Source organism: Camelus bactrianus, chromosome 34 (assembly GCF_048773025.1).
Source record: "Camelus bactrianus isolate YW-2024 breed Bactrian camel chromosome 34, ASM4877302v1, whole genome shotgun sequence".
Classification (NCBI taxonomy): domain Eukaryota; kingdom Metazoa; phylum Chordata; class Mammalia; order Artiodactyla; family Camelidae; genus Camelus; species Camelus bactrianus.
The window spans coordinates 1209366-1224888 of NC_133572.1; the positions used below are offsets into that span (position 1 = coordinate 1209366).

The following is a 15523-nucleotide window of genomic DNA, read 5'->3' on the forward strand; positions in this document are numbered from 1 at the left end:
ACCAGGGATACATAAACACAGCCTGTTCAAAGATCTCAAACCTTTTCTGCAACATTTCAGTGAAGGTTGACAAAAGCTTTGACAAAACAAAGTGCTGTACTCCTGGACGCTTCCCCTGAAACAGTCCTTTGGGGGCTAAAATACGTGTGAAAGAATCTTTTTCCCACCGAGATTTCACCTCCCACTCCCTGTCATCTAAACCCACTCCCACATCACTACCACCAGTTCCTCGTGCTCCCGATGGAGAAACAAGCCACATCACTTCCTCAGAATGCTCACACCTTCTCAGCTAATGAAGACGATGCCACCACACCAGGCCTGAGGGACAGTCCCTTGAGTGCCACATCCATGGATGGCTTCCCCCATCTCTCTTACCCTAAGGGCACCATTAAATGTTCCAAAGCAGATTTTTCAGGCCTCTCTCCCCAGCTGTACTTCAGTTACTAACCTTTATATGTTGTCTTCTGACTAGCCGTCCAACAACCAAGGGAGGGCAATTCAGTAAAATTCTGCATCCTCAGTGTCAGCTTGGAGGTTTAAAATCTCTGTTCTCCCTATTCCGAGGATGTCACACTTCTCCACAGGAGGGTGGAGTACTTCCTCTCCGGCAGCACCCAGAAAAGGGTCCTGTCCACCACTACTCCCCAGACTAGTCACCACCAACAGTGGCCTGTGGCACAGCCAGTCTTACGTGGTCATCTCTACAATTATCACTGGTTGTTGACAAGAAACTCATCCCTGGGTGACGAATCTTCATAACTCAGTTGGGGACATCCCAGAATGAGGCATCAGTGATGCTGCAGTATGTGCCTGAGATGGTGATGCTGGACTTGCTCTGGGGACAGACTCAGCCTGCATTGTGATGTTACGTCAACAGCCAATGGGAACTGAAGAGGTATCCCCAGCGACAAGCAAGCAAAGGTGCAGCTTTCAAATTCTAAAGAGTAAAGAAAGTCCTCTAGGCCCCATTGTGAATTTAAGCTCTAGGTCACAATTGGTTTTGTTGCTTCTCCTATAACGAAAAGAGAAGTTATTTCATTTCTTATTTTTCTTTCTTTTTAAATTTTTTCCTTGGATAGTCTTTTTTGAGATGAATATTATTTTTTATTTAATTATTTGTGGGAAGAGGTAATTAGACTTTTTTTTAAATGGAGGTGCTGGGGATTGAACCCATGACCTCATGTATGCTAAGCACACAGTCTGTCACTGAGCTATACCCGCCCCCATTTATTGTTTTTCTAATCAGAGCAATTTCTATTTTTACAATGAAAAAAAGACAAATTATTCCATCTACAGCTGTTCAAAAAAAATTACAAAGGGAAATTAACATCTTCATTATTACAAAATGCTTAAAACCAACCTAAACTCTTTTCTCTGCCAATATAAGCTTTTGAAATATAAACATTAGAACCAAGGGGGAAAATCTGGGCAAAGTGGAAGATTAACTGTAAAAAAAGATAAGCCAAGAAAAAAAGAGCAAGAAATAACAAATCAGTCCCTGTGTTTGTCTCATATGTATGTTGTAGGAGAGAAAAAATTTCTTTCTACCCTCTTAGGTTCTGTGGCTGGCCTAAGCATTAAGCTGGCATTGTTAGGGAAACGACAGGCCAGTCAAGAAACAAGCACCACTCGGAGGGTTGGAGCACTCAGATGTATTACGCCGGCGGGCTCAGAGGGGCTTCTGCTCCGAAGCTCTGAGCACCTCCAAGACGTGCGCCTGAGGTTTCATAGGGTTAATTACAAGCTGGGGGTATTTGGCCAATTGGCATGGAACAGCTTTAGCAGCATCATTATCACAAAAGTAGAGGCAGGGAGGCAGCAAACCAACATTTCAAGCCCAGATATGTCTCTCTGAAAATTCAGCTGGCTAGCAAAAAACATGAGCAGGGAATCAGCAAACCGATACTTATTAACTTAGATTTAGGAGTAGGCTCAGCCCGGCTTTTCCTTCACATGATCAACTCCCAGTCTCTGATGGTAAGAATGTTCTACCAAATCATCATGTTGTACTTAAATTTATACAATGTTCAATGTCAGTTATATCTCAGTAAAGTGGGGAGGGGGAAAAAAAAGAATGTTCTCTTCCTGGTACAAGGAGTTACCTTTTCCGTGGGAAGTATTATGACCTGCTTTTAGGTAGAAAGGAGGAGGACAGAGAGCCCTTCCTGTATCTGCTGTTCCCAAGTACCCTCGGCTCAAAATAATCCAGATGCCAAAGTGGCATATTTGGGGTTGTGTGATCTGAATCCTTTCAGTGTAAAACAGATAGTCAAATGCAGCCAGCTAATTGGACTCTGAAGCATTGGGATTGGATGGGCATTAGCTGCTTTGAAACTAATCTAGTCATCTCTACAGCAAAATTAGAGGGGCTTACATAAATGTCTGTATTCTGGCTTAACTGCATTGAAACTGATATCAAATTGCTATACTGATTTTTAAAAATCACATTAATCTTGGATTGGAAAGTTTCCATGGAGTTCAGTTTAAACACTTAGAGAAACATCACAACACACTAAATTCCCATCTGTCTCGTGTTGTGGGACAAACAACTCAGGACAAAGTAGGGCCAACCTTCTTGTAACTGCATAAATTACACTGGCAACTCCTCCGACGCCGGGGAGGTAACGCGGCTCTGGGGAGTGAGCCTGAGAGCTTCCTGCCCGGCTGTGCTGCCGACTCACGTCCAGCTGCGGTCCGCGCGTTAGCCCTCACCCGCTCAGGCGTCTTCATCAATGAAGTGAAGATGCCCGTCCATGCATTTTTCAAATGGACAGAAAGGAAACACCCTGCCCGTGGGAAGGGGTAGAAAGGAGGTCTGGGAACTAAGAAGACATCACCTCGATCAGTAATATGTTCATTCCGTCTGTAAGAGAAAAGATAAAGCAAATCACAAAATGCTAAACGTGTATTAATCCTGGGCGATGTGGACCTGGACGTGTGTGAGCGTCTTTTCTAAACAGCTTTGCAGTTCATAAAGATAGGCTCCGTTGACGTTTACATGCAATAAGATGCACCAGTGTTTTGTGTATAAACGAATTCCTCCCATCAAGTTAATTAACATATCCACACCTCTGTATTAACTTTTTTTTTTTTTTTTTGGTGAGAACATTTAAGTTCTACTCTCCTAGCAAATTTCACTTATACAATCCAATGTTATCAACCATCGTCACCACGTTTCACATTAGATCCTCACACTTACTCCTCTTACAGCTGAACGTCTCTCTCCCTACATCCCCACCCCGAGCCCCTGGAACCCAGTCTCCTATGGCCTTTATTAGGCTGAAGTATATTTCCCCCATACCAAGTTTGTTGAGTTTTTATCATGAAAGGATGCTGAATTTTGTTCGTTGCTGCTTCTGCATCTATTGAGATGATCATACGGTTTTTACCCTTCATTCTGTCAATGTGGTCTATCACATTGGTTAATCTGTGAATGTTAAACCATCCTTGCATACTTGGAATAAATAACTCTTTTAATGTACAGCTGAATTTTGTTTGCTTGTATTTTGTTGAGGATTTTTGCATCTATGTTCATTCTGGATACTGGCTTATAATTTTCCCCTGCAGTGTCCTTGGTGATGCTGGCTTTGTAAAATGAGTTTGGAAGTGTTCCCTCTTCTTCTGTTTCTTCAGAAGAGTTTAAAAAGGACCGGTATTAATTCTTCTTTAAATGTTAGAATGATCCAATGAAACCATCTAGTTTGTTGAGAGGCTTTTGATTACTGATTCAGTCTCCTTGCTAATAATTGATATGCTCAGATTTTCGTATTTCTTCATGATTCAGTCTTGGCAGGCTGTACGTTTCTAGGAATTTATCCACTTCTTCTAGGTTGTCCAATAAGTTGGTGTGTCATTGTTCGTAGAAGTTTCATGAGCCTTTGTATTTGTGTGGAATCAGAAGTAATGTCTCCCCTTTAATTTATAATTTTGAGTCCACTCTTTTTTTTTTTTTGGAAAGTCTACCTAAAATTTGTCTATTTTGTTTATCTTTTCAAAAAACCAGTGCTTAGTTTCACTGATCTTTTCTGCTGACTTTTAGTCTTTATTTCATTTATTTTCATGCTGATCTTTCTTATTTTCTTCCTTCTACTAACTTTGGGCTTCGTTTGTTCTTTTTCCAGCTCCCTCAGGTGCAAAGCTAGGTTGCTTAATTCGAATTCTGTTTTCTTAATGTAGGTGTTTATTGCTATAAACGTCCCTCTTGGAACTGCTTTTGCTGCACTGTGTAAGTTTTGATATGTTTTGTTTCCATTTTCATTTGTCTCAAGATATTTTTTAATTTCTGATTTCTTCTTTGACCCCTTGGCTGCTCATCAGCAAGTTGTTTAATATCCCCAGAAAGGTTTGGGTTTGCCATGTTGTGTGCTGTTTCCAGATGTTTTGTCATTTCTTTGTTCCTCTCCTGTCTCCTCCTTTGTGATCTGATGACTTTCTCTGGTGGTATGTTTTGATTTAGTTTCTATTTCTCTTGTTTATTAATTGAAGTACTGTTGATTTACAATGTTGTGGTGATTTCCAGTGTACAGCATAGTGATTCAGTTACACGTATATATTCTTTTTCATTATAAGTTATTTCTCTTTATCTTTTGTGTGTCTACTATACGTTTTTGTTTTGTGGTTACCATGTGGCTTACATAAAACTTCTATAACCGGCTGTTTTAAGCTGATAACAACTTACCTTCAAACATACAAAAACTCTGCACTTTTACTTCTCCTCATATTTCGTATGATTGATATCAAAATTTACATCTAAAAATGTGTAAATGTGAAGCCTTACCCTCAGGTAAGCAGCAGCTTCAAAGTGTGCAAATGGACCCCTTTCAGGGAAAGACTGGGAGACGCCGGCTTCCTCTGCTCTAGGCCCTGGGGGAGAACCAGGCAATGACTGCTTCTGTGTTTGCCAAAATCTTGTGGGTCTTGTGGGTGGAAGCCTTACCGCTTTCAGGGCTAGGTGTTTCAGGGCCTCATCCCTTGAAGGGGAGGCTTGAAAGGTGGGTACTAAATGTCGGGCTCAACCCTTTGTTCCTCAGAGAGAAGCTGAGAATTCGGGGTGCGCTACCACTGCAGGCACCGTGCCGGGGGTGGGGCTCATGGTGAGTGAGACAGGAGGGGAGGGGGCAGGGCACAGCCACTCAAGGAAGGACAGCAATTTAACACCAAAATGGCGGAAGATTCAACTCCCAGTTGGCCTTGAGGATTGAGAGGTTTAACTTCTAGCAGACCTTGAGCTTGTTATATGCTCACTGTAACAGCGTGATAAACAACATGCCCGCAGGCGCCTCGACAGCCCCAGGGCTGACTGCAAAAGGCCAAGGAACGGGCATGGCCCAGTCCCTGGGATTCCCAGCCCCTTCCCCAGGGCGGTTGGATTGATCCCACCTGTAGGCGTGTGACGCTACTGAGCCCAGAAGAACTGGCAACACCACGCCTAGAGGCCTTTCTCGCTCCCTCCCCTTCGGAGACGCCCGCCCTCTTCTGTGTGTCTCTGCGGAGTGTGCGCCTGCTTTCACTCTGACCTGAGCACCCAGCCCCGACACCTCTTTCCTGGCCTTTCTCCTGCCTTACACTCTATGCAGCGCGTCTCTCTCTAAATAAATCTACCTTACCTCAACGGTGGCCCGCACCTGAATTCTTTCCTGTGCGAAGCCAAGGACCCACACCCGGCGGGGCACGTCCCAGGGGCTCAGCCGAGACCTGGGACTCGGCCCTCCTCACGCCCCACACCCGTTTCCCTGCATCAGCAGTGTGTCTCAGCCTTTCCTGCCCATTTTGATGAGTGTGTTTTCTCGTTGGCCTGAAGGGCAGTCTCTGGACCTCCTCAAGAGGTAACCTTCCTTCTTAATCTTGTAAGGGGTCACAGGTGACCCATGACCCACTACTTGCCTGTACCTGTAGATGTGGATTTTGTAAACTGTCAATAATACATCATTTGACATGGCCAAGGCAGGGGTCTTCTGGCACTCCAAAACTAATTTTTGTGCACACAGAGAGAGCCAGCAGAAGGTAAGTCCTTACTATGTCAGTCAGTCTCCTGGGTCCCTGAACAAGAGTGGTAAGAGTTTTTCTCTAAAATTAGACTAGCAGGAGAAAATATTTGTAGGGCTAGCCCCATGGATCCTTTGGCTTGGAAATACTTCTAAATTGTTCAAATTTCAGAGCGCCCTCGTCTTAATACTTCTGTGCCTTTTTTAATTGGTATGCAGAAGGCCCAAAAGTCTTCAAAATTCCCAGACAGCCTCAGTGAAGGGTGTGCTGCAGAGGCGAATGAACGACTGATGACGTAGAAGGTCCCTGGAACCACTGATGGTTGTCCGCCTTCGAGTCCTCATTCTCCTCATCCTCTGTCTGAATTTCCTTTCCACTCTGAGGACATTAGTCAATGGTTCCCTTCAGAAATGGGGCCACCGGAGGCTGTAGGTGAGTGTCTTCAGATCCAAGGCCAAGAATTTCTTAAATCCAGGGATGGATTACCAAAATGGGGGGGGGGGCACTCGTCTGGCTAAACTGGCTATAGCTGGTATTCAGAGCCTGATAGTAATTTGGGGGGGGGGGCCTTCTCCCCTAAGCTAAAGAGGGGACGCGAAACGCTCCAGCAGAGTGAACGGGGTGTGTCGCTTCTTTACCATTAAGGCGGCCACCCAGCTCTGTGAGGAACTACAAAGAGCTGTCCTTGTTTCACAAATCTGGTCTTTCCAGGACCAGGGGTGTGGCTTCAGAAACAATTCAAAGCCCACCAACTCTTTTACCACTGCCGAGCCCTCCCCTATTCATCCTGTAAGGTTTCTAAAAACAATTCTGGCCTCTGGGGACCACAGGTCCTCCTGGGGGGAGGTGCGTTTCTCCTCCCGTGCCTTTGAGATGCAAATACTCTACCTGGTCTTCTCCTGGAAGTCTTATCTCAGGCCATCTTTCAGAATGTTCCTTTTAGGAAGATAAGGCTTATCTAAAGGGAAAAACAAAAGGGGGATAGTAAGTAACCTGGAACTTGACGAAAGGGTCAGACAGAAGGACTTAGCCATCCAGACGGGTGACCCTGGCGTGTTCCACCTGCCAGAAGCCCAGTTTGCATCCAATCTCCTTTGCAACTGGTGGGTTTTACCTTCCGCTACTGGATTCATGGCTGAAAGCTTGGAACGCAGTCTCCGCCCCTGTGTCTGTGTCTACACGTGTGTGTTGTAGCTGCACGGCACTGCCACCATTCACTTGCGAAAGGGCCCTGTTTAGTTGAGTTAAAGAAAATGAAATGCTGATACAAACACTCAGCGACAATAAGAAACCATCCCAAGTGGGTTTCAGGTTCACATGTTCTAGGATTGACTAATGAACGAAAACAAGTGTCAGTTTGCTGGTTTTGCGGATGCAGGCCTGTCTTTAGAGTCACCTACATTAAACACAAGACTTCCGCTGCGCCTACGATGGGCAGGAATCTGACTGAGAGAGCAGAAGCTCCCTAACAAAATGGCCTCACTGGTGCTGAGGCCGTTTGTGCTGTCGGCTGGTGCACGCTGGCACGTCTTGTGTTCCCTTCCGTTCACTTGCTCAGCCGCGTCGCTAGGTCAGCCCCCAACCTTCCCTATACATTCTTTACCCAGAGGCTGTGTTCCGGGAAGGTCAGGGGCTGATGACCTCAGAAGAACAGACAGACCCTAGGTTTTCCATGACGCAGGATGGACTTACCAAGATTAAGAACACAGCGCCCACAAGCCGCCCCGATTCTTATCGCTTTTCTGTTCCATCCAGTTTTTCTATTAAACCCCAAGATCTCAACCCCAAGATGGATTCAGAATCGCTAAGCTGTTAGCCTGCTGGGACTCCCCTTCACCTGGCAAAGCAATAAATCTGCTCTTGTCTGATTCTCCCAAAACTCTGTTTCCGAGTCTGAATTCATTTTGGGGGGCACAGAGGCCAGTATTTTTGGCAACAAAACTAGATCTTATTCCTGTTACAAAATTTGCCAGCAAGAAAAATGACTTGTGGTGATGAAGCTGTTAGGTAAATAAAATAGAACTAAATGAGACAAGAGCTTTTAGGTAAATTCTTAGGAAAAATTATGTTTTGGGAACGTCTGTCTAAAACAGTCTCTCCAGATCTTGGTAACTTGAACTTTGGAGTTTTGCTAAATTAAGTTAAATGACGAGAATTCATTGAGAACTTGTGTCCTGGGCTACTGTCCTCTGTAAGACACTGGGTAAACCCTCCTCACAGGCCTTACACTGTGCATCTTCCCCTAGTCCCCGGTTAGTGAAGCCCAGCAGGACCCTGTGGGGTCCTCTCTGGCACATACCCTTTCCATGGCCCCCATTTCTTGTCTGGAGGAAACAGGCTCCATTCAGCCTCCCGGATCTTCCCTGAGCTCCAAAGGGCAGATTCAAACAGTTGCTAATCAGGGAAGGGAGGGAATGCAGAAAGAAAGGAGGGGCAGTCAAGAAACCTTAAAGCAGGGTCCTGCTCCCCACTCAAGGGACACACATAACAATATATCTTTGAGTTCTTCCACAGCAACTAAGATCTCCAGGTGGAGGGCCTCCCTGTTACCTCACCACCGACTAATCAGAGAAAGTCTGCACACAGTGGACGAGAAGGAAGACTGATACCCTCCCCGAAATGAGTCTCCCTTTAAAAACTTCCACGGTCCAGCAGACTCTTCAGAGGTGCTTCTTGGACATGAGTCTGCCTTCTCCCCAGGTTTCTGGACTCCTGAAAAAAGCAAACTTTCCTCTCCAACCAACACTTGTCTCTTGGCTTTTTGAGTATTGGCTTTTGAGGAGCCAGCAGCTAAACCTGAGTTCAGTAACATTAGTATCATCTCTGTGTAGTTTTAATCTGCCTTTTCCTGATGACAAATGATGTTGAAACTTTCATTTGCTTATTGGCTATTCTTTTCTTTTGTGACGTGTCTGTTCAAATGTTGCCCATTCAAAGGAAAAAAAGAAAAAAGGATTGTTTCCCTTCCTATTATTGAGTTGTAAAAGTTCTTTGCCTACAAGCCTTTTGCCCAAATAAGAAACAAGCAGAAAATATTTTTCCAGGTTACATAATATTTCAAAGTTACAAAGGTTTGTCTCCATTTAGTCTCCCATTTGCTGTGAGGATGGAAACAGAAACACAAACATTTTCTTTACTTTAAAAACAGAGTAATAAAGCTTTGTGTTAGAAGGGACAAATACTGAGGAAAAAAAACGGGAAATAGAGGTGAAAATCAAGGAAAAAATAGTTTCATTAGTAATTTAGAAGCACCTGTGAGTTAAAAAATCTGTCTGCTTTTTATTAAAGAAAAATTCAAGACAGCATCTGCTCTGCTCAGCGACCACGTACGTGGTCACCCACACACAGAAAACAGTGAACCGGAAAAAAAAATTTGTTGTGCTAAACTTTAAAGTTAATAATACAAAGAAGTTTATTAACCTTTAACTATCTTGATGTACAGCTGAACCCAGAACTTACCACTAGGTGCTTAGTCAGGGTGATTGTATAAGAATTCTCCCATCAGGTTCCCTGGGAGGAATCCTGAACCCGGGGACTTGCAGTTCAGGAAGTGACAGTTTGCAGAAACAAGCTCCAAGAGCAGGCATTGACTTGGAGGGGCAGGGAGTACAGCTCAGCGCTAGAGCGAGTGCTTAGCAGGCAGGAGGTCTTGGGGCCAATCCCCGTACCTCCATTAACCAAAACAAACAAACAAACAAACAAAAAACCCAAAAACTGGCATTTACTGTGGAGAGCATAGGACTGATCTGGAACTGAGTTCCAATGAATGCGACCCAACAGCCACTGAGGGTGGGGCTGTGGGCGGGGGTGGTTCTCCTGGAATGTCTACCCTCCTCCCCTCCGCTTTCTCTGGTTAATGCCCCATCAGGCAAGTTTAGCCAGGCCTGGGTGCCTGTGACAGGCCCCAAGCCAGAGGAGACTAGGAGAGGAGAGGGAGAAAGAACAAGAGAGTGGGCGCGACAGGACAGCCGGGGGCGCGGGGGCCGCCCCACGCTCACTGGGAACAGACGGACCCTGTTTCTTCTCCCCGAGCATATGCGCAAGGTAGTCAGAGCTTTTCACCCTCTCGTGGCAAAATCAACACCTGGACGGCTTGTTAAGGGTGTTGATTCTCAAACTCTGTCCCCCCTTCACAGGGTCCTGTCCTCAAAAGGACCCACACTTGGCTCAGAATTTCAGGAGGACATTAAACCAAGCGTGGGTCCATTGGATCTGAAGGCGGGCGGACTGCCAGCCTCTGAATAAAATCACTTGGCGCAGTATCTACTTGGCACTCTGGGAGCAGGGTTCCCCCGAGTGTGGGTGTTTCCAGAGGCAGAGCCCAGGGAGAGATGCCGCCGTCCTCACAAAAAGCAGATTCCTGGGGACAGCGGCTGCGGGGACTGGTAATTACTTGTGCAAGGGGGGGGGGGTACAGAGAAAACTAGCGACCTCAAAAATAATACATGGGGAAAACGTCACTCTCAGGTGTTTGAGGGAGGGCCACATCGGCCCAGCACAGGGGGATGGGGGGGAGGGCAGAGCTCCATGGTAGAGCGCACGCTTAGCATGCACAAGGCCCTGGGTTCAATCCCCAGTACCTCCATTAAAAAAATAATAATAATAAATAAGTAAGTAAACCTAGTTACCCCCTCCCCAAAAAACCATTTAAAAAATAAAAAGGGGAAAAGTGAAAGTCAATTCTCTAACGAAAGCTTTGCGCTCACACAGGGACCTCTTGTCCGTGTGGCCCACTGTTGTCTATGACAGTGTACCGCTAATACACTCCTCAAAAAAGAAAAGAAAAGAAAACTTTGGTCCTTGAAAGCTGGAAAAAGTTAAAGGCTTTTGGAACGAATTCTAATCTAATCTCCTTCGACTAACCGTTTCAGCAGCGGCTGTCAGCAGGTGGAGACGTGGACTTAAAGAAAGTGTTTCTCGGGCTGTTGGAGTATTTTGCGGGAGAGCTGGGAGACAGGAGCTTTAGGACCACAAATCAAAAGCCCCGTTTCTGCGGGAAGGGTATAGTCAAGTGGCAGAGTGAATGCTTAGTGTGGATGGGGTCCTGGGTTCAATCCCCAATGCCTCCATTATAGTAAATAGACAAATAGACCTAATGCCCTCCCCACACCAAAAAACAGCGTCCCATTTCCCCACCCACTGTTTGCTCGTTGTTTTGTTTTTTGGGGCAGAAGTAATTAGGCTCATGTATTTAATGGAGGTGCTGGGGCTTGAACCCTGTGCATGCCGAGCACATGCTCTACCACTGAGCTGCGCCCTCCCCTGTCACCCGTTGTTTATTTCCAGAGGAGCATCAACAGTGCACGTTCCATGGGGTCAAAAGCAGACCCATGTTCCTCAACAGATGTGGAGAGAGAGGCAGGAAGGAGAGGAGGAGGGCAGCTGTCTCGATGCCTTTTAGCCATGAGCTCAATATGACCGCAGAAGTAATCATCCAGCTTCTTTTTCACGGCATCCACTCACTCACTCACTTATTTCACAAGATTTGTGGAGTTTTTACTCTGGGACAGCAACTCTGCCATGGCCTCCAGGGCATGAGCTTAAAAGTGACGCTGGAACAAACACCCCAAACGTGAACTACGAGGAGCGCCAGCTGTCACCTGGCGAACAAAAACAGCTCTTAGAGACGCAGGTGAAGGAACCCAGAGAGGTTAAAGGAAAACCCATACAGATGTTGCAAATTTGGGGAGGGAGTGGCAGGCAATCTTCGCCTTCCTGTCCCGAATGACTCCCTCAGCCCCGCCCACGCTGTGGTCACTGGCTCTCAGGTCAAGTTGTTCGAGTTCTTCAACAAACTTCCTAGCTTCCTGGTCCTACTGCTGCTGAGTTTACTCATCAATTAACATGAAACATACATCTCCAACAGGCTGCTGTTCAGTTCAGTTCAGCCACGTAGTAACTAAGTTATAATCCAGTCCACAGCAGTTTGGGGAAGGGAGTCTCACACACGGGACGTGGATGAGAGTAACCTTAGAACACGCCAGGGCGACGTGAAGACAAGCGCAAACCCAGTGGGTCGCTGCCGCGCCGATCAGACGCATGACCCAGGAGGGATGGGCGACCAAACTGGCCCTCTAAAACCCTGGAGGTGGGAAGTTCAGAGCGGTGATTTTAGAAGATGTTGGTAACAGCAAAAGGAAACAACAGGACATCACCGAAGCTGTGCCGCTGCCAAGAGCAGCTGCTTCTGCTCCGTCGAGCTGTGCACCTCCCTGTTTTACTCCACTTCCCTGTTTTAAAACCATTTTCCAAACCACACTGATGGGTGCTTTTCAAGCCTGGGTGCCATCATAGGAGAGCGCCGGCTGGCCCCGCGGCTGATGAACATACCTCGTAAACAGCAAGCCGAAGAATCCAGAATGCTGCGGAAAACGCAGCCTCTGTTCCCAATAGTGGAAGTGGGAGTCAGAGTCTGCGGAGGATGGAACAGAACAGCAGGTAGAGGGAGTCACGCAGGCTAAGGCCTTAAAGACTGAGTTCATCTTGGGGTCGGGGGCTTGAGGTTTCCTAGAAAAAGACTGGTTGGAACAGAAGAGGTGACAGCAGTCAGGGCGTTGCACGGCGTGTTGCATTCTCATCATCTTGACAAGAACTTGCTGTTGTCGTGGGGGAACTTGGGGGCGCCTGCCCGTTTTCTTGAGGTTCAGTCCAGGACCTTCTTTCAAGCCCTCTAGGATAAAAGGATGAAGTATTCTAAGAAAAGAGAGCCCAGCGAGGGGAGCAGGTTAGTCATAAGGTCCGTCTGGCCGGAAGTGCAGGCCTGAGCAACTCAGCAGCCGTCTTGTTAGTCTTCTCTTCTTCCAATAACGCCGCTCCGTTGGAAAGCAGCGTAGCTCCAGAGAGTGCTGTTGGTGTCCATGTGGGCCCCAGCCTGGTCAGTAACTACGACCACGCGTGGTCATTTCAGCAGCTCTGAGCCTTTGTCAGACTCTACCCCCCGTTAAGGGGACCTTCTTCTTGGGCTACTGCAGTAAGTTCCTCATTAAGCCCCCTGCCATCAATCTCACCGCTCTCCACACTATTCAGGAAACTGCCGCCGAGACTAACCTTCCAAACGAATGAAAGAGAAATGACCTACCGATAAATGCCACAACGTGGGTGAACCTTGAAAACTTCACGCCTGGGGAAAGAAGCCAGACGTAAGGCCACATGTGACACAATTTCATTTGTAGGCAACGGCCAGTATAGGTAAATCCGTGGAGACAGAAAGCAGGTAAGTGGGTGCCCCAGGCTGGGGAAAGGAGGGCTGGAGAGTGACGGTTAAGGGGTGTGGGATTCCTTCTGGGGCGATGAACACGTTCCAGAATTAGATGGTGATGATGGTTGCACAACTTTGCGAATATACTAAGGACCCCTGAACCGTCCACCTTAAACTGGTAAATTACATGGCCTATAAATTACATCTCAGTGAAAAACAGAAACAGCGACAATTAAAAAGTCTTACCATGTCCAGGCAGGGAGGGATCTTAAATATCACCTGGTCCAACTGGGTTGGTTTAGAGAGAAGGAAATTGAGGTCTAGGGGGAAGAAGAGACTTGTCAAAAGTGACTCACAGCTGGTAGCTTCGGGGTGAGCACGGCAGAGGCGGCGGGCAGGACCTCTGATGCCAGGGAAGTGCCTCTTCTTTTTTCTCAGTTCTTTAACATGGACAAAAATCCTCAATCGTGAACAAAAATAGAGCAAACCCTGCCAGCTCCCTGTGTCCGTAACCCAGTTTTGTTCTGTTTTTAACTGAAGCACAGTCAGTTACAGTGTGTCAATTTCCGGTGCACAGCACTGTGTCCCAGTCATGCATACACATACGTGCACTCGTTTTCATATACTCATAGCCCAGTTTTCGTTATAATCAGTACACAACCAGCTTTATTTCACCCGTGTCCTCATCCACTTCCTCGCCTCCCAGATTATTCTGACGCATACCTCAGTCATCATATTGGTCATACATAAATACTGTAATAGGTGCGTGTTCTCATATATTTTACTTACATGATCTATTGCTCACACACACATATATGCACATGCCCACAAATAGAAAGATAGAAGAAATAGCAAAGACATAGGTAAAACTTCAGATAAATCTAAATATGCATTCACTGTATACACATATAGGATGTTGATAACGAATATATATAAAGAAAATGGAACTGAGGTACCTCAGAAAACAGCAGGTAGGACAGGACGGTGTGTATACATCCAAGGGTGCTAAGTCTCTTGTGTTTTTCAGGAGGAGGTGAGGGGTGCTGAGGAACATGATGAGCTCCTGCGCAGCGACTAGAACACACGTACAGCAATGTTCACGGACCATCCTCTGCAACGGCAGGAGACCCGGCAACAGCCTAAGTATCATCAGGAGAGGAGTGGATATAAAACATGGCAGCACTGTATATACAACAGCCAAGACCCGGAAGCAATCTCAGGGTCCATCGACAGACAACTGGATAGAGAAGCTGTGGTATAATTATACCATGGAATACTACTCAGCCATGAAAAAGAATAAAATAATGCCATTTGCAGCAACACGGATGGACCTGGAGATCATCATCCTAAGTGAAGTAAGTCAGGAGGAGAAAGAAAAATACCATTTGCTATCACTTATATGTGGAACCTAAAAAAAGAGAAAAGAGGACACTAATGAACTCATCTACAACAGAAACAGACTCAGACATAGTAAACAATCTTATGGTTAACTGGGGGAAAGGGGTGGGAAGGGATAAATTTGGCAGTTCAAGATTTGCACACATTAACTACTATATATAAAAACAGATAAAAAACAAGTTTCTTCTGTATAGCACTGGGAACTATGTGCAATGTCTTGTAATAACCATTAATGAAAAAATATGAAAATGAATATATGTATGTATATGCATGACTGGGACATAATGCTCTACACCAGAAATTGACACATTGCAACTGACTATACCTCAATAAAAAAAATTAAAAAATAAAATAAAATGCGGTATGCGCACACAGTGCAACACTGCGCATCATTAAAAGGAATAAACTGGATCCATGCAGAGTGATGTGCACAGATGTCAAAACATGTGACTAATACCAAGCTGCAAGACGACATGGTTGGCGGGGCATAACTCAGCAGCAGAGCGCATGCTCAGCTCCAGGTCCCTGGCTCAATTTCCAGCACCTCCACTAAAAAAAAGAAAAAGACGCAAATGAACTTAAAAACAAACAAACGACCTGAAGGGTAAAATGGCACTGATCTGAATTAAAAAGAAAACCTCACAGGCTCTTAGGATGGAGGGAGGGAAGACGACTAAGCCCGCTGGTGAAAGGGGTGTTTGGCTACGTCCATGACGTTTTATTTCTTCGGGGGGAAGAAAGGCGAAGCACCCGTGACAAAAGCGTAGCAGTTACAGACCTGGGGCTGGGGCGGGGGGGTAGGGAGGGGCTGCTGTGCTGCGTGTGTTTCCTGCGTTATCGTCTGTGCTTGATTTTTTAAAATATCTTACATACTTTTGAAGATGATACACGTATGTCTTTTTTAAAGAAGAATGAAAGAGTCTGAAGAGCAAGCTAACATGT

The 15523-nt window shown here is 45.9% G+C and overlaps 1 long non-coding RNA gene across 1 annotated transcript; it reads right to left on the reverse strand.

Moving 5' to 3' along the window:
- Window positions 1-154: 154 nt before the first annotated feature.
- Window positions 155-11149, reverse strand: LOC123619683 (uncharacterized). Its single transcript, XR_006728338.2, has 3 exons — window positions 9445-11149; window positions 6874-6943; window positions 155-2863 (listed from the first exon to the last, which is right to left on the reverse strand). It is a non-coding gene; the product is annotated as an uncharacterized LOC123619683 (long non-coding RNA).
- Window positions 11150-15523: the final 4374 nt, after the last annotated feature.